The sequence below is a fragment of the Octopus bimaculoides genome, chromosome 21, assembly GCF_046866305.1.
Source record: "Octopus bimaculoides isolate indiv1 chromosome 21, ASM4686630v1, whole genome shotgun sequence".
NCBI classification, from domain to species: Eukaryota; Metazoa; Mollusca; class Cephalopoda; order Octopoda; family Octopodidae; genus Octopus; species Octopus bimaculoides.
The window spans coordinates 37,518,616-37,543,615 of NC_142948.1; the positions used below are offsets into that span (position 1 = coordinate 37,518,616).

The window sequence follows — 25,000 nt, forward strand, 5'->3', positions numbered from 1 at the left end:
CCAGTGTATAAAAAAACGACTACGTTTCAATACATAGATATCGGCGTATGCGTGTACGGGTATGTGTGTATGTATGTCAATGACTCTCTTCTCTCTCTCTGTCTTACAATATATATATATATATATACATACATACACACACACATATACACACGCGTCTTTGTGTGTATCACCGTGTTTCTGTTCATGGCTACAATATGCATGCGTGCGTGTGTACGTGTTAGTGTGTACGTGTGTGTGTGTGTGTGTGCGTTTAAAATCTTTCATCCTGGGTGCACATACATTTGATATTACCTCTTCTCCAGAAACGTGGAAGTTTCTGGATCTTGAAGATAAAATTCCTTTCTCCGCCCCACACTCGTCTCTTGACCTGAACTCTCCACCGCCACTCCTACCCTGGCCCGTCTGTCTTTCACACGCATACATACATACATACATACATACATACATACATACATACATACATATATATATATATATACACATACACATATATGTATGTGTGTATGTACAACGCACAGTTGTTCTGTCATACAATATCAATCTTTATCTTCATATATGTGTGTATGTGTGTGTCTAGACATACGTACATACGTGCACATATATGTATGTGTGTGTATACACACACACACACGCATATATATATATATATGTGTGTGTGTGTGTGTGTGTGTGTGTGTGTGTGTGTGTGTGTGTGTGTGTGTGTGTGTGTGTGTGTATATATATATATATATATATATATATATATATATATATATACATATGTAGAAGGTTGAAAAGGAAGAAATCAACCCCTGGGCTTACTCTTTGTAAGCCTAGTACTTATTCTATCGGTCTCTTTTGCCGAACCTCTAAGTTACGGGGACATAAACACACCAGCATCGGTTGTCAAGCACAGACACAATCACACAAATATATATACAATGGTCTTCTTTCAGTTTCCGTCTTCCAAATCCACTCACAAGGCTTTGGTCGGCCCGAGGCTATAGTAGAATACATTTGCCCAAGGTGCAATGCAGTGGGACTGAACCCGGAAGCATTTGGCTGGGAAGCAAGCTTCTTACCACACAGCCAAGCCTGCGCCTGTACGTGTGTATATATGTGCGTGTTTGTGTGTTGTGTGTGTGCGTGCGCGCGTGTGTATACATTTCTATCTACCTACATATGTACGTACATACACACATATATATATACATACATACATACGTACATAATACACACATACATACATGGACACATACATACATACACACATACATACACACATACATACGCACACACACACACACACACACACACATACATACATACATACATACATACATACATACATACATACAAACAGCCACAAACCGCAGCAGTGTTAAAAATGTCCCCGAAGACATGTGAAATGCTGATCAGCAGAAAGTCAGCCTTCAAGCAGTGGGGGAAGAAACAGCTCCCTAGAAATAAGAGACACTGTTTAGGTAAGGGGTAGACAAAGGGGTCAGGTAGGGCTGACGCAGGCGGGGCCGCTCCACTGACGTCTGTGATTTATTCATTTCACAAGCTTTCGGTTCCTAAATTTCAAATTTGATGGTGGTATATGTTGGCGGCGGTGGAGGTGGTGGTGGCGAGGGAGGAGGAGGAGGAGGCAGTGGTGCTGGTGTCAGGTGACGGTGCCGATTGTTGTTGTGATATGGTGTGTTGGTGGTTGTGATGATAATGATGATGATGGTAGTGGCTGCGATGGTGGTGGGTTGGTGATACGTTGGTGGTAGTGGTGGTGGTGGTGGTGATGATGGCGGTGGCGTCGGTGGTGCGTCGCGTTAATATTGGATGGTTGTGATGGATGGTGATGGTTGTAGTGGCATCTTCGCAGAGGTGATGCCGGTGGTATGCTGATGGTGTTGATGTTGCTGCTGGATTGATTGTGGCAATGATGTTGAGTGTTGATGATGGTTGCAATGACGGTTGGGGTGATATGGTGATGACGATGGTAGTGGTTCTGGTAGTGGTAGTAACGGTAATAGGCGATGGTAGTCGTGTACGTAAAGTCATTTTTATATGACTATATAATTCTTTATTATATAATGGTGCGAATACATACATATAGTGTGTGCATGCATGCTGCATATAATATATATGTACGTACGCATGGCAGTTAATGGCGTAACGTAGAGTAATCTATGAAACAGCTGTGACCCTTCAGAAATACTAAGTCTTTAGACGACAATATATTAACCGCACCCTGTATACACACACACAAACACTGTATACACACAGAAGTATGTATATATATATACAGTAATCCCTCGCCACATCACGGTTTAAAATAAGTGCTCTGGTCGATTTGTTCAACTAAACACTTCGAGATGCTGCTCCAGTATGGCAGTTGTGGCATGCCTGTATACATATTATAGAATGGAGGTTACTTTCTCTGATTATGCCGAGTTTCGCTATTTGTCGTTCATCAGGCAACTCATATATATGTGTGTACGCACAAGGAGATACGTGTGCATATGCGTGTGTGTATATGTGTGTGTGAGTATATAATATATAATACAGCTGCGTGCTCTCAATTACTCTGTCTGTCTGTCTGTCTCTCTTTCTCTCTCTCTCCCTCTCTTTCTCTCCCTATATACGCACGCACCATATAGAAGTATGTCTCCTCATTATATATGTATCTATGTGAAGGCGCATGGCTAAGTGGTTAGGGCATTCGGCTTACGACTGCAAGATCATCAGTTCGATTCCCAGCGTTTGCAATGTGTGCTTGAGAAAGACATTTTATTTCATGTTGCTACACACATACATAATTAAATACATACATGCATACAGTAATGCCTCAGTATACGAGTTAATTCATTCCCGGAAAATGCTTTTAAAGCGAAACTTGAAAACAAAATCCGGTGGTCTCGTAAAGTGGGTCCTCGAAAAATGAGGTATTATTGTGTGTGTGTGTGTGTATTCATACACATACATATATACATATATTTACATATACTTACGCAATTCACACACAGATGTGTGTGCGTGTATGTGTGCGTGTGTGTGTATATACGAATGTATATAATTGGAACGCTAAAATAATATTTTTGTTCTTTAGAATCAGTCTGCCGCTAATTGAGTCTCAAATAACATACACACACACACACAAACCCTTCACGTGCACCTACACACAGACTCACATACACAAACGAACATACCCATATGTATGTGTGTGGATATGTGCGTGCATGTGTGTGAATGTATATGTGTGTCTGCGTGTGTGTGTGTCTGCGTGTCCCAGTGACCGACGTACTTCGACCGTTGATCCATGGACTTGCCGCTTTTCCCTTGGGCCTTCTCCGCCGCCTCTGCAACGCCCTCCACAATGACCCCCACCCCCACCCCATACGCGCTCTATATCTCGGTGTTGCACAGTCATCTGACGCACTAACCCTACTCAGACCCCATATCTCCATCTCATTCGTCGTCTCCTTTATTCTCGTCGTCCATATTGTTCTCTCACCCCTCACCCTTCTTCCTGAGAAACTCAGTTCTCCGGAATTCTCACCCTACCCTTGTCTCCCACCACCCTATCCGCACCCTTCTCCGCCCTCACAGACTTCGTTTTGTATTTTAGTATAGTCGCTGGTTCTCGTGTGGATCTCAATGGTTTTGACAGATTCGTTCAGGGCATAGCATAGTTTCTTTCTAGACACAAGTTCAGTAAAAATCGATAAGAAAAAAGCGTGTCCATATACATATATTTACACAAACATAAGTATATATATATATATATATATATATATATATATATATATATAGACTTTCGCACATTTTTTGTTATTTTGTTCTATACCAGTTCTATTTAATGAACTTCCCGCCATCAAGGAAGACGAGGATCTTAGCTTTCTTGGTTTCGTTTCTTTTTCTTCGTTCCATTTTTTGCACCAACCTTCTTCACGTTTTTCCCCACATTTTTTATTTTATATTTTCTCACTGTCCAGCGTCCTTGTTTTAAAAATTATGTCGCTCATAAACAGTCTGAAATTATTGCTTTGAGATACATGGCGTATTCTATAAATATGCCTGTTCAAACCTCATAAAAATATGAAACTATTAGTTTCAGTTGTGTATTAAATGTGTGTGTGTGTGTGTAAAGGTAAGATCTAAAGATGAAGGTGTAGGGATTTAGTGAGTTTCAAGCGATTCGTATAAAAAAACAACTTTCAAAACAATACATGGTTTACTGGCGCAGACGTTTGTGAATTTTTCGTCTATAAAGAAGTACGATAAGCTAAAGAGAGTTAATTTTATAGTTGCCAGGGGCTGTTGTATACGCGAATAGACATTGAAAAATCAGGGAATGGAGGAGATAAAATCCAGGTTAGATATGTTTCAAAGCGAGCGGAACTTCGGAAGTAGTAAGTTATACAAACGAGAGGCGGACCGCAAGCTACTCTTCTTGCCAAAAATACTTCGATTATATGAAGTTTGCATTGTCGCTGGAAGATGCCATGTTAACTCGTTGGGGATTAGGTTCTGCTAGTTATGAAACATATGTAACCTGGATTTTACCTGCTCCATTGCATAATTTTTGAATATATATATATATATATATATATATATATATATATATATATATATATATATATTCAATTTGAAACAGTTTGATTATATGAATTTTTCGTTAGGCGTGCCTTTCAGAAAATCCCGTGGACCGCAATTTGCTCATGACTGGTATAGACTCTTACCCGAAATGCATCACTAAAGGCGTACAATGAAATTGAACTCAATACCTTTCTGTTCGTAGTCCGTTGTCTCATATTGGATAAATACATAATTGCAGGTAGATCAAATACTAGAGAATACAAATTCAATGGTTTATAAAAATTGTCCCCGCCTTCGTGAGAGAACACGTTTAGGGTGAGAAGAACTTTAAGAAATAGCGAGAAATATGTCGGAAGGCTTTGGAGAAAAACGGCATTCCAGCACATATTTTCATTTCTACAAAGAAAAGTCCTACTTGAAACGTTACGATCTCTTTCTTTCTCTCCCTGTATCTGTCTTTCTCTCTCTATCTCTCTCTGCGTATCTATGTATCTATGTATCTATGTATATTCTATATCTCTGTATGTAGCGTCCGGATGCGTCAACAAAGCATGTTTAAGATGCAGCGTGTTGGAGATGTATTGTCATTCGGTTGAAAAGAATCGTGCACGTTTCACCGATGTCTGATATGATGCTGACAGCTGTCATGTGGGCAAATGAATTCATATACTACACTAATTTACTTGGTATCAAATCTTTTTTTTTCTTTTTTTTTCTGAGTGCGTGTAGGGATGTACGTGTGTGTGCGTGTGTGATTGCATGTGATTGTATGTTTGTGAAGAGTACGTATATGTCTGTGTCTGTCTGTCTGTCTGTATCTGTTCCTCTGTGTGTGTGTGTGTTTGTGTGTGTGTGTGTGTGTGTGTGTGTGTGTGTGTGTGTGTGTGTGTGTGTGAGAATGCCTGAGCAGGCATTCACATTCGACGTAGAAATAAAAGAAAATGGAACAGCACAACTCCACCCAGTCGTTCGCATATTTATACAAATTCACACATAAACACCCACACGCACATACGCACATACACAAAAGCAAATATACACACTTACATATATGTATACACATATACCCATACACATATATACATACACATACCAACAATATATATATACACACATAGATATCTATGTATTTATGTGTGAACATAATCCATAAAAACATCCACTCACATTAATTTACTAAATATCCTTGAGCACACACACACACACACACACACACACACATCCATTCCTGTAAGTATACGAATGCATAGGATTAATGTGCTAATTTACACGTACATACACCCCCGCCCCCACCCCCCACACGCATACGTACATAGATAAATGCACAAATATTTATGCATACATGTATACACACACGTATATATATATATATATATATATATATATATATATATGCATATTATATATATGCGTGTGTGTTTATATGTCTGTCTGTCTGTATGTATTTATATATATATATATATATAGATAGATATATATATATATATGGTGTATATATACACGTGGCACAGTTGTCGGTTGTAAAGAGTCAGAAAAAGGCGTGTGTCAGCCATTCCTTTGACGGAACTCTTAAGTGTTAACCTATCGTCTGCTAGATTCACTGTTCACATGTCGTCTGCTAATGGAACAAAGAAGGGTTTTGTGTGTTGGAGGTTTTGACACAGTTTCTGCTCCTTCTGGCTTTTCATCGTCTGATGCTAAACCCGATATAAGACAGGTTTAATGGCTTACGTCGTGTTGTAGTTGTTTCTTGTCGGTGGTGGTGGTAGAGATTGTGGTCGTGGCAGTGGTAGTGGGGGCGGCAGTAGTGCTAATGGAAGTGGCGTGAGTGATTTTTGCTGGTAGGAATGGTACTGGCGGTGGTAGTGGTGGTGCTGGTGTTGTTGGTGAGGGTTTGTGGTAATGTTATTGTTATTGTTGTTGTTGGTGGTGGTGATGGATGTCTTAGTAACGTTGATGGCAGTGATGGCGGGGTTGTCAGTGGTATAAGTGATAGTAGTGGTTGTTCGGCAGTGGCGGCGGCGGTGGCGGCGGCGGTGGCGGTGGCGGAGGCGGCGGTGGTGGAGGCGGTGGCGGAGGCGGCGGCAGCGGAGGGGCCGTGGAGGCGGCGGAGGCGGCGGCGGCGGCGGTGGAGGCGGCGGAGGCGGTGGAGGCGGCGGAGGCGGTGGAGGCGGCGGTGGAGGCGGCGGTGGAGGCGGCGGTGGAGGCGGCGGTGGAGGCGGCGGTGGAGGCGGCGGCGGTGGAGGGGCCGTGGAGGCGGCGGCGGTGGAGGGGCCGTGGAGGCGGCGGCGGCGATGGAGGCGGTGGAGGCGGCGGTGGAGGCGGCGGTGGAGGCGGCGGTGGAGGCGGCGGTGGAGGCGGCGGTGGAGGCGGCGGCGGCGGCGGCGGCGGTAGCGATGGTGGAGGATTTGTGGTGGTGGTGGTGATAGTGGTGGTGGGTTAGTGGTGGTGGAAGTGAGGGTAAGGCAGTAGTGAAGTTGTTGTTGTTGTTGTTGGTGGTGGTGGTGGTAGTAGTAGTAGTTTCACAAGTGGTGGAAACAGCGCTAGTGTTGGTGGTGATGTTGATGGCGGCACTGGTGGTGGTGGTGGTGGTGTCAACGTTGGTTATTGTGTTGAAAAAAGCAGTGGTGACATTGGCCAGAGTGGTGTAGCTGTCACTCCCCCATTAGTCATCTGGGACACCGAAGCAGCGTATGTGTGTGTGTGTGTGTGTGTGTGTGTGTGAGTGTGAGCGCGTACGCGCGTCTGTGTGTACGTGTGTGGGTTTGTGCGAATGATTGCTTGCCTTTGTAAGAGTGTGTAAATGCATGTATGCATGCAAGCTTACATCTATTTATGTATACACACACACACACATACATATACATATATGTATAGACATGTTTCTCCATCCATTTGTGCTGAAAAGTTCCTGGCTTTGGGTAAAAGAAAATACAAGAGGGTCAGTTATTCGTGGTTATTCATGCAACGCATTTCCTTCTCCGTTTCCCACACTTATTTGCGGCAGTCCTTCAGTTTTCGAAACACAGCAAAAGTACGTGTGCACACATACACTTTCAATCACGGAAACCCACACTTAACCCGGTCTCTCTCGAGATACGACTGAGTAGGAGTGTGACATTAATGTCTTGGTAGTTCTCTGAGGAAACTCTGTTATTAACTGAATTTGTGCACCACCTGTATGTGCGAATTTGTGTTGAGATGCATACAGTTCGACTCGAACATACATACATACATACATACATACATAAATACATACGTACGTATACACACAAACACACAGATAGATAGATAGATAGATAGATAGATAGATATAAGAATATGCACACGCATACATGAACACACAAATATATATATATATATATATATATATATATATATATATAGACTTTGTTATTGCACGTGCGTTCTGAATTGAAAAACAGGAACAAGACTAGCAGCTGCAACAACAGTAACAACAACAACAATATTAATCATCCTTTCTGCTATAGACACAAGGCCTGAAATTTGGGAGTAGATAACATCGGCCCCAGTACTTAACTCGTACTTATTTTGTCGACGCCGAGAGGATGAAAGGCAATGACGACCTTGGCAGAATTTGAACCTAAGAACGTCAAGACGGACGAAATAACACTAAGCATTTCGTCCGGCGTGCTATCGATTCTGCCAGCCCGCTGTCCTAACAACAAGAACAACAACAATAATAATAATGATGATGATGATGATGATGATGATGATGGTTAATCGATATCCATTTTGCTTTCTAGATCATTGGGCCACATATTTATCCACAGGTGTGTTGAGTGTGGTGGTGGTCGGCTCGTGGATGAAATCGATACCAATACATGACTGGTATGTAAATGTGCGTATATGTGTCTGTGTGCATGTATGTAAATGTGTTTTTATACACACACACACACACACACACATGTCATTTATCATCCTCGGCAGAATGACTAAGTTGACGGCGGTTGATGTCTGCTAGGCGGGATTTGAAACACGAACCAAAACACCCGTAACTAAATACCGACACACATTTCCTTCGGTTCTCTGTCGTTTCTGCTGCTCCGCCACCCGAGGTAAAGAAACAGCAGCAGCAGCACCACCACCACCACCAACAACAACAACAACAACAACAACTATAATAATAATAATAATAATAATAATAATAATAATAATAGTGATGATGATGATGATGATGATGATGATGATGATGGTGATGGTGGTGATGATGATGACGATGATGATGATGATGACTGACAACAACATCAGTAACAACGACAATAATAATATTGTTATGTGAACATATGGTGACACTGCTCCAATTTTTCTTTGTTTTGTTGTTTGTTTGTTTGTTTTGTTTTTTTTTTGTTAATATATTTATTTTTATTCTTTATCTTTCCCAGTCTTGTACAGAATTCGTAACTGACCGAATTAACAGTAACTGCCGCAATATTGGCTGAAATATCGGTCATCGTAACGCCCTCTGTCCTTGACAAAGTCACTCCACTCTCAACATCTTCATAGTTCAGTTTAGTTACTGTTAACATATTAAATGCAATGAATATTAAATGGTCTAATTGTCTTTTCCTCATCACATAATATTTTCTTTAATTTTTCCAATTAGCGTTTTAATTTACTCATTGCATTAAGCATGTTAACATTTTCCTCTAATTCAACTTTTTTCTAAATTTTCGCACAGAGCAATTAACCTCGGTGAATTGCTTTCACTCGTATATAAATAGGTACCATGATGAAGTAGAGTTCACTGTTTGACGTAATTAGGTAAGGAACCGATTAATTAAGTGATTTTACTTCTTGATTAGGTTCAGCGGACGTAGATTTAAGAAGCGGAAAGAAACTGGATGTTGAGGCAAGGATGCCTTTCCCAACGTTGGAAACTACGTAAGTAGCAGGTTTGTTTTTGTTGTTTGTGTTTGGTTTGAGGGGGGACGAAAAAATAGTGGCTGTGTGGTAAGAAGCTTTATTCCCAACCACAAGGTTCCGGGTTCAGTCCCACTGCGTGGCACCTTGGGCAAGTGTCTTCTACTACAGCTTCGGGCCGATTAAAGCCGTGTCAGTGGATTTGGTAGACGGAAACTGAAAGAAGCCCATCGCATACATATGTGTGTGTTTTCTTTGAGTCTGTGTTTGTCCCCAACTACGCTGCTTGACAACCGGTGTTGGTGTATTTATGACCCCTGTAACTTAGCCGATAAGCAAAAGTGAGTGATAAAATAAGTATCAGGCTTTAAAAAACAAAAATGCTGGGGTCGATTCATTCGACTAAAATTTTCAGAACAGTGCCGAAGCACGGCCGCAGTCTAATGATTGAAACAAGCAAAACATAAAAGATAATCTGTGATTTGTGAATGACCTCAAACGATTCGTCAAAGATGAAAAAAGCCCAAGATTCTCTTTTCGAAAGAGCAAGGATATTTGTATGCGGTTCTGAGGGTGAATAAGTGCGCAGTTTTAATTATGAAGAGAGGTAGAAAGATTAAATTTGACGATATAAATAATGGCTTCTCAACCATTCTCTGCCCATGGGCCCTTTTGGTTCTCTACCGGACCCCCATAGCCATTCACTGTATGTAAAAACATCTTACTGTGTCTCTATAATTAAATGTTATTAGGAATTGCATAAAACAATTAAAATATTGTGTGTGTTGCAGAAATATAAGCAATCCATTGTACATCAGTTTTTAACAATGAAATCTTATACGGACCCCCAAAGACAAAATCTTATACGGACCCCCAAAAACAAAATCTTAGATGGACCCCCAAGGACAAAATCATACATGGAACCAAGTTGAGAACCACTAGCCCAAAGATTGCACAAGATAAAACCATTTGATGGTGGAGACAGAATGAAGCTTACAATCATCACAGGAATGCTGCAGGACGATAAGGCAACAGAAAGAGAAATAAGAGAGAAAGTCTCCGAGGAGGAATACAAGTTTAGTGTTAGGAAGGTGTTTGAAAGAAAACTAATTGGAGGTAATTAATGTCATCGAGACAGTCAAAACGTGATTCATTCTAATGTTAAGGTGTTCTGCTCATTTGCTAAAGACAGAGCTACAGGAATTGGACAGAAGAACTAGGAAGTAGTTCTACGATACTATATAATTCACAGCATCCTAAAAGTAACATGATGATGATGATTAGAGGAATGAACAGATGGGCTGTTTCCTTGATGCCTTACGAAGCAGGCATCGTTAGATGGACAAAGAACGAGTTTGAAGGAATGGATAGAAAAACCAGGAAAGTGATGACAGTTAACAAGGAACTGCACCCAAAAAGCGATATATTAATAGGTTGTAAATGCCTAGGAACAAGGGAGGAAGAGGCCTCATAAGATGCAAGATCAATGTTGCCAACGAGAAGAACAGTCTGGGATGGTACATCAAACAGCAGAGTGAATCCTTGCTGACCGCTGTTAGAAATTAGAACACGATGTCTACCGAAAATGTTAGAAATAACAACACGATGTCTACCGAAAATGTGGCGCATTGAAAATCATTTAGGAAACTCGATGAAGAGCAAAGAATAAACAATTGGAAAATGAAAACAATACATGAGGAGAGGGAGAGTTAGAAAGAGACAGAAAATGACGGCTAGAGGAATAGGAATCTAAGAGAGAGGGGCAGAGAGAGATTGAAGGAGGGAGAGGCTGGAGAGGCAGAGACAGGGGTATGCTTAGACAAAGACAGAGAGAAAGGAAGATATTGAGAGAGGGAGGAGGGAGATAGAAACTAAGAGAGAGAGAGAGAGAGAGAGAACAAAGGAAAGTTGTAGGTCAATTTTCGTGATGGACTCGGCTGATATTCAGATCCACCCAACACAAGTTCACCTAAAGATCAGTCACGCAAACTAAACAATCTCAATAAGTTGACAATTGCCAGGCACTAAACGAAAGCGCGCAGAACTGTTTCGTCGCCCTGCGGGCATCTCGGACATATGGGGGATGACAGTGATATCATGCTTGATGAGTTTATCTTGAACCAGATATGATCCTCGGGAGAACGGTTAGTAGAGTGGTTTGTACGTGTTGTCTATAGAGACAGCTTAGTAATCGCTCATTGATGCCCAGTATCTTCTACGAGAACATCATTGCTCACCCCATCCTGTTTCTAAATCGCTTAACGCCTTATAGAATGCAAGGGTTCACGTCCATCATGCTGCATTTCCTAAATGGAAAGCAGACTGCGAGGGCGTCTGACAACACTTCAGAAGACACCTTTCTTTTAATGGACCACAAACAGTTCAAGACATTACATCAAAAGTATTACGGTTACTACTACTACTACTACTACTACTACTACTGCTACTACTACGACTATAGACGGACAGAGTAAAAAGATAGAGAGATAGAAAGAGATAGAAGGGTTGAGAGTGAGGTTATATATAGAGTGAAACAGAAAGAGAGGGACAGACAGAGACGGAGAGAGAACGAGAGAAAGAGAGTAGACAAATCCAGTGAGAGAGGTGAAAGAGAAAGGTGCACAGAGTGACAGAGAGAAGAGTAAAAGGGTATAGAGAGATATTGAGACGTTTAGAGAGAGACAGGCAGAGAGAAAAATGGAGAGAATGGACTTGGAGAATGAAAGGTAGAGAGAGAGAGAGAGAGATGGGACCGAGAAATAGCCATGGGGATAGAGACTCGGAGAACGAGCAGAGAAGACAGGGAAGAGGTAGAGAGAGAGAGAGAGAGAGAGAGAGAGAGAGGGAGAGAGAGAGAGAGATGTGGATAGAGAATGCATGGCAGAGAGAAAGTGAGAGACATATAGGAGACAGATTAGAGAGAGATTAAAGTGATAGGGTGAGACAGAAAGGCGGGGAGAGAGAAAAACAGACAGGGGTAGTGAGAAAGACGTAACAGGTGAAGAGAGAGATGTAGAGATTTAGAAAGAGATGACAAATAAGAAAGAGAATAAGGGATAGAGAGAGAGAGAGATCAGAGAGGGAGAGAGAGAGAGAGATTAGAGAGGGAGAGACAGAGTGATAGGGCAGAAAGAAAGGTGGGGTGAGAGAGAGAGAGAGGCAGACAAACAGAAAGACACATAAGAAATAAAAGAGACCAATAGACATTTTGAAAGAGGTGGGGTTAGGAAAGAAAAAGAGAAAAAGGGCCAGAGGGATAGTCAGCTAGGGTAGTTAGAGAGGAGGTAAAAGAACAGAGAGAGGGGGAAGAGAGGGAGGGAGAGGCTGGAGAGACAGGGATAGAGGGATGTTAAGACAAAGAGAGAGAGAGAGAGAGAGAGAGGGGGATACTGAAAGAGACAGAGTGAGAGAGAACCGAGGTGTTTATGTTGAGGTCGTTGACTTCAGTTACCTGAACCACGTGAAAGAAATATGTGGGTGTTATTTAGAATATTGCTGGTTACATACATGCATACATATATGTGTGTGTATATGTGTGTGTATATGTATATATATATATATATATATATATATATATATATATATACGTATATATATATGTATATACATACATATATATATATATACATATATATATATGTATATATACATAAGTGTGTGTGTGTGTGTGTATATATATATATATATATATATATATATACACACACACACATATGTATATACAAATACATAAGTATGTATGTGTGTGTATATATATATATATACACACACACATATACATACATATATATATATATATATATATATGTATATACACACATGTGTGTGTATATATATATATATATATATATATATATATATATATATGCACATACTCATACATACACATACATACATGTGTGTGTGTGTGTGTGTGTGTGTGTGTGTGTGTGTGTGTGTGTATGGGAGAAAGAGAGAGAGAAACAATAAGGTAAATGTGAATGGAGGAAGGAAGGAAGGAAGGAAGGAAGGAAGGAAGAAGGAAGGAAAAAGGAATGTCCACCGGAAATACAGAAATTAAAAGGGAGATGGACACAAACGTAGAAAGTGAAAGTGAAATTGAAAGTGGATGAATGAAAAGGGAAAGAGAACGAGAATGAAGGGAAGAAGGGAAGAAAGAAAGGAAGGAAAAAGAGAAGAAAGAACGGAGGGAAAAGATGAAGAAAAGGAAGGAAAAGAAATTATAAGAAGAGTAGAAGGAAAGAAGAATGAAACTAAGGAAGATAGAACAGAGAACGAAAGAGAGGAAGGAAAAAGTAAGATGAATATTTGAAAAGTATGAATGAATGAATGAAGGAAGGAATGAAGGAAGGAATGAAGGAAGGAATGAAGGAGGGAAGGAAGGAAGGGAGGAAGGAAAGAAGGAAGGAAGGAAGGAAGAAAGGAAGTAGACAAGACAGATAAGAACTTAGATGCTGCAGAAGGAACATGTGTGTATGTACGTGTGCGTGTCTGTGCGCGTGTCTGTGAATCTTATGTATATGTGTGTTGCTGTAAGTGAATGCGTTTTTGTACGTATGTGTGTATGAGTGTGTGTGTGTGTTTGTTGCTGTAAGGGAATGTGTGTTTGTACGTATGTGTGTCAATTTTTGTGTGTGTATGTGTGTGTGTGTGTGTGTTTGTGTCTATAAGTCTATGTGTAGTTTGTGTGTCCGTGTATTTATGTGTGTGTATGTGCTTACGTATGTATTATGTAAGTGAATGTACGTTTGTACGTACGTACGAGTGTGTCTACGTGTGTGTGTATTTGTGTGTGTGTGTGTGTGTGTGTGTGTACGTATATGAATGTGTACGGGAATAGTGAGACGAGTTGAATGACCCAATCAGTCGAGAGACAATCACCGTCCACATCACAGCGCAGAGGGCACCTGTACGTACACGCTAAGGCGTACTAGAAATCGCAGTCAAATACCCGCTCCAAACGTGCCCAGCCCTCACTAAAACAAACACACAGGGCGAGGGGAGGCGTGTTGTGGTTGTGTCTTTCTTTTATCTTTTACTTGCTTCAGTCATTAGACTGCGGCCACGCTGGAGCACCGCTTCGAAGGGCCTAATCAAACGAATTGGTCCCAGTGCTTAGTTGAAAAGTCTAGTACGTATTATATCGGACACTTTTGTCGAACCGCGAAGTCGCGTCGATGTAAAGAAATACATGCGGTAACGCGCGATGACGTTTGAGTCACACACACACTCGCACACACAGAGACATACACACGAACACAAACACAAACACACACAACCACATACACACTCATACACACACACACATATATCTTATATCTTTTATTTGTTTCATTCATTGAACTGCGACCATGCTGGGGCACCATCGACTTTAGCTGAACAAATAGATCCCCGTACATGTTTCGAAAGTCTGGTAGCGTACTCTATCGGTCTCTCTTTCGCTTACTGAACTGCTAAGTCACGGAAAGGTGTCACGCAGTGGGACTGAACCCGGAACCATGTGGTTCGTAAGCAAGCTACTTACCACACAGCCACTCCTACGCCTGTTGATGTTTTTTTTTTTATTATTAAAAATCTATTATTGGCCACGGTAACAGTATTAACACCAAAACAGTAATCATTATATCCAACTTAACATGGATGTCTTGTAAAAATACCGAATACTGCGTCATAAGCCTTAAGAGATTCTCTCATATAAAGGTTTGGGGCATAAAAGCATACACATAGATCGTAGCAGATGAAATTCGTCTGTCATGGGCGCCGGAATTCCAATATCACGTGACTTCAGTCTATTGGATGAAACAAAATCCTACCAGTCGAGTGCAGTGGATTGGCGAAACAGAAAGAATATCGGATGAGAATCATTATAACATTTGTTCCGGTTCTTTGCGTTTTGAGATGAAATGCCACAGATGTCTTTGTCTTTTATCTATTCCAGAACAGACAATAAAAATAAGTTCCGACCTAAGGCGGCGGATTGGCGTAAGAGTAAGAATTTTGGAATGGATGCCTTGTGGTATCTGGGTTCGAATCGCGATATAGACAATATGGATAGGAGTCTTGATCCAATAGTGGAGGAGGAATTCAAAGCCATCAAGGTCAGAGCAGTCGGTACATTGCTACTTTGTGAAGATGTGTGTCAGACACGTCAGCGAGACCATAAAGGATGTCAGAAGGTGGAAGCCCCAGGAAGCGGTGAAGGAATCGGGAACGTATTCTTGGAGTAGTCTGTCAAAGACGGTTAGGACATGGAAACTACAGCGCGAAGAGCTGGGAATGCACCAAGGTTCAGAGCAAAACAGAGCTCATACGGCAAAGGATCTGCAATTCGATAAGGAAGGTCTTAGTATAAAAACGATAGAGATGCTTCACTAGGGACAACGGACATCGTGAGACCAGGAGGTTCACTAGGGCAATGGACACCGTGGGACCGTCGTGGGACTAAGTAGGAAAAAATATATACCGATGCATGAATACCGATGGCAGTGTGTATATAAACGAGAGGGTGCTGAAAAGTTCCTAGCTTTAAAGGTACTTTAAAAGGCCTGGTTGGAGGCCCAACCTTCTAGTTCTCTTACGGGGTTTAGAAAAACTGAGGGACCGCTGCAATAAATGAGTGAATCTGAGAAGGGAATATGTTGAATAAAATCATAATTAACTGGTTTTCCTGTATTTATCACGATGATGATGACGATGATAATGACGATGATGATGATGACGATGACGATGATGATGATGATGATGATAATGACGATGATGACGATGATGATAAGGTCGAGAAAATGGAAGTGTATATATATTTCCATTTTTATTTATTTATCATTGTTGATATTTTGTTTTAATTTTCTTTATTATTTCTTTTAAAGCATTTCGTCCAATACGAAATAATCTCGGGGAGGGGGGGGGCTGAGGAAGGTCTGGGAGTGGATTAAGAACGGTGGTGGTGGTGGTGGTGGTGACGGCGGCGGTGGTCATGAAAGAACTGGTGATGATATTAGTGGTTGTGGTGTTGGTGGCGGCGGCAGCGGTTGTAATGGTGATTTTCGTCGTCATTGGCGCGCGTGTTTGTTTAGCTTCCTGGCATTGTCAATGGACAAACTCACGTGCACACACACTGTTACGGATCGGCGAAACGGACGAACAGACAAAACCGAGGAGGGAGAGAAAGAAAGAGAGAGAGAAAGAGAGAGGGTGAGAATGGAAGTGGTGTGAACGTGAAACGGGAGAGGAAGTGACGGGTAAAGGAGAAAGAGAGAAATCTTAACTATTTACAGACTTATGAAATACACGCGCATGCACATACGTGCACGAACGCAAACACATACATTCGAATACACATACACGCATATGCATATACATATATGATATGATACATACATACATCCTTTATCTATTTATCCAACCTAACTCTCATTCTATCTATCTATGCATATATATATACACGCACATATATACGTGTGTGTGTATTTCAACTCCAGCATGTGCTTTTACATGTGAATGTATGCACAAAGGCATAGATCTACTGATTATTTCAGTTATATATATATATATATATATATATATATATATATATATATATATATATATATATATATATATATATATATATATATATATATATATATATATATATATATATATATATATATATATATATATATATATATATATATATATATATATATATATATATATATATATATATATATATATATTGGCTGTGTGGTAAGTAGCTTACTAACCAACCACATGGTTCCGTGATCAGTCCCACTGCATGACACCTTGGGCAAGTGTCTTCTACTAAAATCAAAACATTTCGTAACGGCCGCCTCCGATCGGGAGAGGAGCGGCCCGTTCCGAGTTCGAGAGTATTATTATTATTATTATTATTATTATTATTATTATTATTATTCAGGTCACTGCCTGGAATCGAACTCGGAATCTTGGAGTTAGTAGCCCGCGCTCTTAACCACTACGCCATACGCCCGTGGGCATGTGGCGTAGAACTGTAATTACCTCTCTGTTTTCTCATCTTATTATATATATATCAGATTGGAGCAATATCGAGAATAACCAGCCGAAATTGCAAAGATAATCTGGATCTCGACTGAAGAGAGAAAACTCCGAATGACATGTCCGTGTTTCCTTTGTATCGTGTATCTGTATGTTTTGTCCCTCTTTTATCACCTAACTGTCTGAATGTTTTGCGTTCTTGTCCCATTATGTATTATATATATATATATATATATATATATATATATATATATATATATATATATATATATATGGGAGAATTTACGAAAAAAACAACAACAGACGAGGACAGGTGGTGTAAACAACAAAAGGATGTATTAGTTTAACGCTCGGGAATAGAGAAAGTCTTTAACGTTTCGAGCCTACGCTCTTCAAATTTACAGAAAACAAAAGACGAAGACAGGTGAGGGAACAACAAGCGGGTGTGTTAGTTTAACGCTCGAGAAGAATGAAAGAGTCTATGACGTTTCGAACCTACGCTTTTCGATAGTAAGGATTGTGAGGGGCGAAAACGCAAAGAGAAAAAAATATGTAAGGATTAACGATTCAACATGATGAAATGTGTGTGTGTGTGTGTGTGTGTGTGTGTGTGTGTGTGTGTGTGTGTGTGTGGAGATACAGATAAAATAGATAGATAGATAGATAGATAGATAGATAGATAGATAGATGGATGGATCTACGTACGTATGTATGCATCCCCGCATGGCAACACAGGTGACGCGTGCTTATGATGTTGACCGGGCAAAAACGAATAACGTTGTTTTAATTCTGTTCTATACATTTATTATTCACCTTATCATCATCATCATCATCATCATCATCAGTAGTAGTAGTAGTAGTAGTAGTAGTAGTAGTAGTAGTGGTGGTGGTGGTGCTAGTGGTGGGTCTTGTTATTGTTATAGCGTAGCTGTCGTCATTATTCACCACAATTCAACCTGGTTAAAGCAAATGGTTGGCGGAGCGGTGTGATGGTGGGGGGGGGGGGGCATATAGCGACAGAGATAGATAGATGGGCATACACACACACACACACACACACACACACACACACACACACAAACGCCCCACGCCTTGCCATCTCACCGCTGGACTTCTCCATTCAGTTTTTAGCAAAGCTATTTGGGTGGGCGTAGTGATATCGACTCGTCTTCCGCCGGTCACAATTCATGCCGTTAGTTCAATGACTGCACTATTTTCCTCACACCACGTTCCCGATACAACTCTCCCATGATCCCCTTCGACGTCGCCTTCTTCGCCGCCGCCTCTCCGCAGAACTGCAACGTCTCTCCATTCACGTATTTTAGCACGTGTTGGATGCACATTATCCGTTGTTATGTCTACTTTGGGGAACGTTGACAACACGATGTGTGTGGTGTGTCTGTGTGCGTACGGCACAATGTACGTTTAGCTAGGGGTGTGTATGTGTGTGTGTGTACGTAAGTAGTCTGTGTGTGTATGTGTGCGTTTGTACGTATGTAAGTAGTCTGTGTGTGTGTGTGTTTGTTTGTACGTATGTAAGTAGTCTGTGTGTGTGTGTGTGTGTGTGTACGTAAGTAGTCTGTGTGTGTGTGTTTGTACGTATGTAAGTAGTCTGTGTGTGTGTGTGTGTGTGTGTGTACGTAAGTAGTCTGTGTGTGTGTGTTTGTACGTATGTAAGTAGTCTGTGTGTGTGTGTGTGTGTGTACGTAAGTAGTCTGTGTGTGTGTTTGTACGTATGTAAGTAGTCTGTGTGTGTGTGTGTGTGTGTGTGTGTGTGTGTACGTAAGTAGTCTGTGTGTGTGTGTTTGTACGTATGTAAGTAGTCTGTGTGTGTGTGTGTGTGTGTGTGTGTGTACGTAAGTAGTCTGTGTGTGTGTGTGTGTGTGTGCGAATGTGTGTATGTATACGTAACTAGTTTGTGTGTGTGTGTGTTTGAAAGTATGTGCTGATGTGTGTGCGTATGTAAGTAGTTTATGTGTGTGTGTTTGCGTGTGTACGTGTGCGAATTTGTACGTGTGTGTACGTATGTAAGTAGTCTGTGTGTATGTATGCAAATGTGTGTGTGTGCGTGTGCGTATATGCGTGTATCTGTGTGTACGTGTGTAAGTAGTCTGTGTTCGGATATATATATATATGTGTGTACGGTCGCTTTTACTCATCATATTTGTGTGTACGAATGTAGTAAGAAGCTTGTGTGTACGTGTGTGTGTGTACGTGTGTGTGTGTACGTGTGTGTGTGCGCGTTTGTACAAATGTGGGTTTTTGTACTCCGCTTGTCTGTGTGTGAATGTGTGTATGTAAATGTGTGTTTGTGTATGTGTGTGTGTGCAAGTTCAGATATGTGCATGTGTTTATGTGTATGTACAGGAGTTTATACGTTTGTCTGTGTGTGCACTTTGTGTGTGTGTGACTGAAAGAGTGTTTGAGTGTACGAATGTGCTTTCGTATTTATATAATGGAGTTTGACCGCTTGTGTGTGTGTGTGTGTGTGTACGTATGGAAATAGCTGTATGTGTACGTACCTGTGTATGCGTGAGTACGTGTACGTATGTCTCTACAAAGCAATGTGCCCTTGTGTGTGTACGTAGCTCTTTGTGTGTGTTTGTGTGTCTGTGTATGTATACATGTATACCAATATATGAGCTTTTGTGTGAATAACGAAGTGTACGCTTGTGTCTGTGTGTGTGTGTGCGCTCGCGAGTGTGTATATGTGTACACAGTTTATGTGTGCGTTGTTTGTATACGGCAGTTTGTATGCTTACGTGTGTGTATGTGTGTGTGTGTTTCTGCGCACGTGTGTATGTATGTGTGTGTGTCGTTTTGGCTCACCTTGCCATTGGATCCAGACTTTAGCTCTAATTACAGAAATGTGTGTATGTGTCTGTATATATACATATGTGTGTGTGAGTGTGTACGAGGGAGGGATATGGATGTGTGTCTATATGTTATACATATGCGTGTGTGTAAGTGTACGGGTGTGTAACTATGTATCGTATCGGACCGCTTTGGCATTGGACACGGACGCAGGTCTTAATTACAGGACAGTGTGCACCTGGTGGTGGTGTGTGTATGTGCTTGTGTGTGCTCGTGTGTGTATTTGTCCATGGACGTGCGTGTCTCGGTATAATATGCGTGTGCAGAAGTGGAACCGTGTGTGTGCGTGTGTATACGAGTGGGGAGGAGGGAAACTTGTCTGGGTAACTAAACCCCGTTCTCTATCTCTCTATCTATCTCACCCCCCCCTCTCTCTCTCTCTCTCTCTCTCTTATCCTCTCTCCCTGTACACACACACGCACACACACGTATAAATGTATATATATAAACATTCACATCTGCTTGTGTGTGTCTACTCAATACGTTCATACAAACATGCATACACACATACATCATATTTACGAATATGTTATATATATATATATATATATATATATATATATATATATATATATATATATACATCCATACATCCACACGTATGGATACACTCAAAACACACACACACACATTGTTAATGAAATGAAATGTACGTAAGATGGTGTAACTAAATATCTTGTAAACAATCTATCATGTTGCGTTTTATTTTCTCCCTCCATTTTCTGTAACCATTCAGACCATTCAGGATTCATAATAAAAGGTAAAAATGCAATAATACGAACAGGAGTATCTACGCTGTTCTAAATACGAGTTATTTGTCACGCAGTTCAAGATTGAAATTGTGCAGCAAGCACGGAACGGTAGTGGCGGTGATGGTGGACTCTGTCGTCGCTTCGACGAATAAGGACTCGGCAAGATGATCTAAGTTCAATGCTTTGTCATTAAGTCTCAAGTGGGAATTACGGCCGATCCGGGATTAGCAGATCCGGTTGCACACGTTACAGTAGCATCCTTTGCCAGTCCTCGTTGCTACAGGACTTATGAACAAAATATGCTGGTGCTTTGGTTTGCTAAACAACCTGGACGACGGTATTTTTATTCTAGTGGACATGGTGTGTGCAGAACCAGTCCCACTCTCTCAATCTGGAAACTAGTATTGGGGACAAACACACGCAGACACACACACATAGATATATACATACATGTTTATAGATACACACACTATATTTATGTATGTGTGTGAGTATTAATGAATAGATAGATAGATAGATAGATAGATAGATAGATAGATAGATAGATAGATAGATGGATTGTTACATATACAAATATTATCCTGATTACATAACGGGATGCTAACATGGAGGACGATGCAGCGAAGAGAAGCAGCAGACATCGAACATGAGCCGTGATTTGGTGCAATTTGGACTTCAGACTTAGTTTTTCATTGTGTTTTGCCTACGATGACAATAAGTTGAATTTAATTGAACGAAATCGAATGAAATTGAAAGAAATTAAAGATGGCGCCAATGTACCTGGCGGAAGTTAAACATCTCTTTTCCCGCCGCCAACCGACACTAAGCGCCCCTCTCCCCACCGTCGTCACTACTGCCAACGCCAACACTACCATCACAGCTGCTATCCAATGCCACCGCCAGCACCAGCCCCGCTACCACCACCTTTCATACCACCATCATCACCAACTCCAACAATAATAATAATGATAATAATAATAATAATAATAATAATAATAATAATGATAATAATAATGATAAAGAAGAAGAAAAGAAAAAGAACAACAACAACAATAACAAAACTTGTCCAAATCAACTAACACCACTGCCAACACTATAGTCACCACCACCACCACCACCACTACCACCACTACTACCATTGCCACACCACACCACTATCACCAGCGCCAGTACAACAACAGTTAGAAGAACACGAGCCCACAGCACTAGTGCCACTGCCAATACCACACCAGACCCGTACTACCACCACCACCATCACCACCACAACAACAACAACAGCAACTATAACAATAACATCGTCCGCCACCTCCACCAATACCAATACTGCTGCCTCCTCCACTACTGTACCATCACCACCACTGCCGCCTTCGCCGCCGCCGGCACCACCATCTCCACTGCCAACACCAACGCCGCCACCACTAACACCACCACCGACACGATAATACCACCACCACCACCATTACGACAACTAACAACAAAAACAGCAGCAAGAGTAGCACAACCACCACCACCACCACCACCATCACCCCTCCACCACACACACACACACTTCAATCTTTTCAGCCGACCAATAAAAATATGGAAAATTTAACATGCTGCTCGGATTTGATTTTTGAGGATGAGGCTGGTGAGGTGGGGTGAGAGGCATGGTAAGGAAGGAAGTGATTGGTGGAGAAGCTGAAGCCCTCACCTACCCAACCAGCCACCCGTCCTATTACACAACCATGCGAATGATCACTAAGTTTGTACGGTAAAAGACAATAATAATAATAATAATAATATTCTTTTCTACTCTAGGCACAATGCCCGAAATTTTGGGGGAGGTGGCCAGTCGACTAGATTGACCCCGGTACGCAACTGGTACTTAAGTTATCGACCGCGAAAGGATGAAAGGCAAAGTCGACCTCGGCGGAATTTGAACTCAGAATGCAAAGACAGACAAAATCCCGCTAAGCATTTCGCCCGGCGTGCTAACGATTCTGCCAGCTCGTCAATAATAATAATAATAATAATAATAATAATAATAATAATAATAATAATAATAATAATAATAATAATAATAATAATAATAATAATAATAATAATAATAATAATAATAATAATAATAATAATAATAATAATAATAATAATAATAATAATAATCCTTTCTACTAAAGGCACAAGGCCTGAAATTTTGAGAGAGAAGACTAGTTGTTTGCATCGACCCTAGTGTTTCTCTGGTACTTAATTTAATGACCCCGAAAGGATGAAAGCCAAAGTCGACCTCCGCAGAATTTGAACTCAGAATGTAAAGAACCGGAAGAAATCCCGGTTAGCAAGCTTTCCGCCATGCTAACGATTTGGTCAATTCAAATAATAATAATAATAATAATAATAATACAATTGAATAAATAAATAAACAATATAAATAAAGTTTTAAATGCCCCATTCCCTCACTCAGCGAACCCAACCCCAGAAGCGAACGAATATGAACGGCCCCTTTGGCAACTCCTCAAGGTACCGAGGACAAACGGTGATTGCCAAATCAATTTCCTGCGCAACAGTAGTTATTGGCCAAGGTTAATCGATAATCTAGTTAGAACTGGTTATGTTATTATCTAGTTATAAAAATCGGGTTGTAGGGTGGGGGTGGAGTGGTTATTTTAAGAAATAACGACAACTTTTGGCGCTCGGGACGCTTACCAAATGTCAGATGGAGAAAACCTTTATCTTTCGTTGTTTTCTTTTTCCCCCCAGCTTCTTTTGCTTTTTTCTTGTATTTTTTGCTTTTCTTTTTAAAATTAGTTCTACAGCGTAGAAATAGTGGGGGGGGGGTAGTGATGGTAGTCATAGGAGTAGTGGTGGTTGTGGCGTTGGTGGTGGTGGTGATGGTGTTAGCGGTGTTTGTTGCGGCGTTGGTTGCCATGATAATAGTAGTAGTAGTGGTGGTGGTGGTGGTGGTGGTGGTATTGATAGTGGTGTTGGTTGTTGTGGTGTTCATGGTGGTTGCAATAGACGTGTCGGTGGTGGATGTGATAGTGGTGATGGCGATGGTTGTGGTAGAAGTAGTAGTGGTAGTGGTGGTGATCATAGTAGTAGTAGTAGTAGTAGTAGAAGTTGTTGTTGTTGTTGTTGTAGTTAATGTTGTAGTGCATTGAGTAGCAGGGAAGCGCAATGATCGTGCTCCCTCTTACGTTCAAGTTGTTTCTCCTGTTGTGTCTTATTTGGTTTCCTTCATGTCGATGGCCTTACGGATCCTTTCGGATGCAGCGTTGCATTCTGGGATAATGCGAACTGAATTGTTCTGAGGTCTTCCTAGTCTGGTGCCATCGTCGTCGTCACGACTGTCATCGTCGATGCCTTTTCTGATGTAGTTCTTACTCTGACTTAATTGACATCCGACGCTTTTATGTTTCTCTCCATCTCTCCCTCTCTTTCTCTAATTCCCCTTTATTCCTTCCTCTATCTGCATGTGTACTGGAGTCGATTCATTCGACTGAAAATTCTTCAAGGCTGTGCCCCAGTATGGCCGCAGTCTAATGGCTGAAACAAGTAAGACTTAAAAGATAAAAGAACTACAATTTCTTGATAGCTTTATTTGTCCGAAGTAACTTCACCTGACGAGACACAACAATGTCGAAACAACACGGTTTCTCAAAGTGTCTTTAGACTAATGAATCGAGTGAGTTATGAACGCATTATTCGTCTGTAAAGAGAAGTTGTTCTCTAACGACGAAACACAACAGTGGTTACTGTATTCGCATTCGTATCTACCGAAGCGTTTTAAGGATGAATATGCAAGCCATGGTTTTAGAGATATTAGGCTCTTAAACATTTGATTAAGATGTTCGCTTTATAATGATTCTGGTTTAAGCACAAGGCCAGTCGTCGTGTAGGTTGAAAGGAGGTGGCTAGTCGAT

The 25,000-nt window shown here is 41.1% G+C and overlaps 1 long non-coding RNA gene across 1 annotated transcript in view; it reads left to right on the plus strand.

Moving 5' to 3' along the window:
* LOC128250471 (uncharacterized) overlaps positions 1–25,000 on the plus strand; it is a 46,287-nt gene that overhangs the window by 8,803 nt on the left and 12,484 nt on the right. The window contains exon 2 of the long non-coding RNA XR_008266495.2: positions 9,405–9,483. This is a non-coding gene — a long non-coding RNA (uncharacterized LOC128250471). The remainder of the gene's footprint in view (positions 1–9,404; positions 9,484–25,000) is intronic.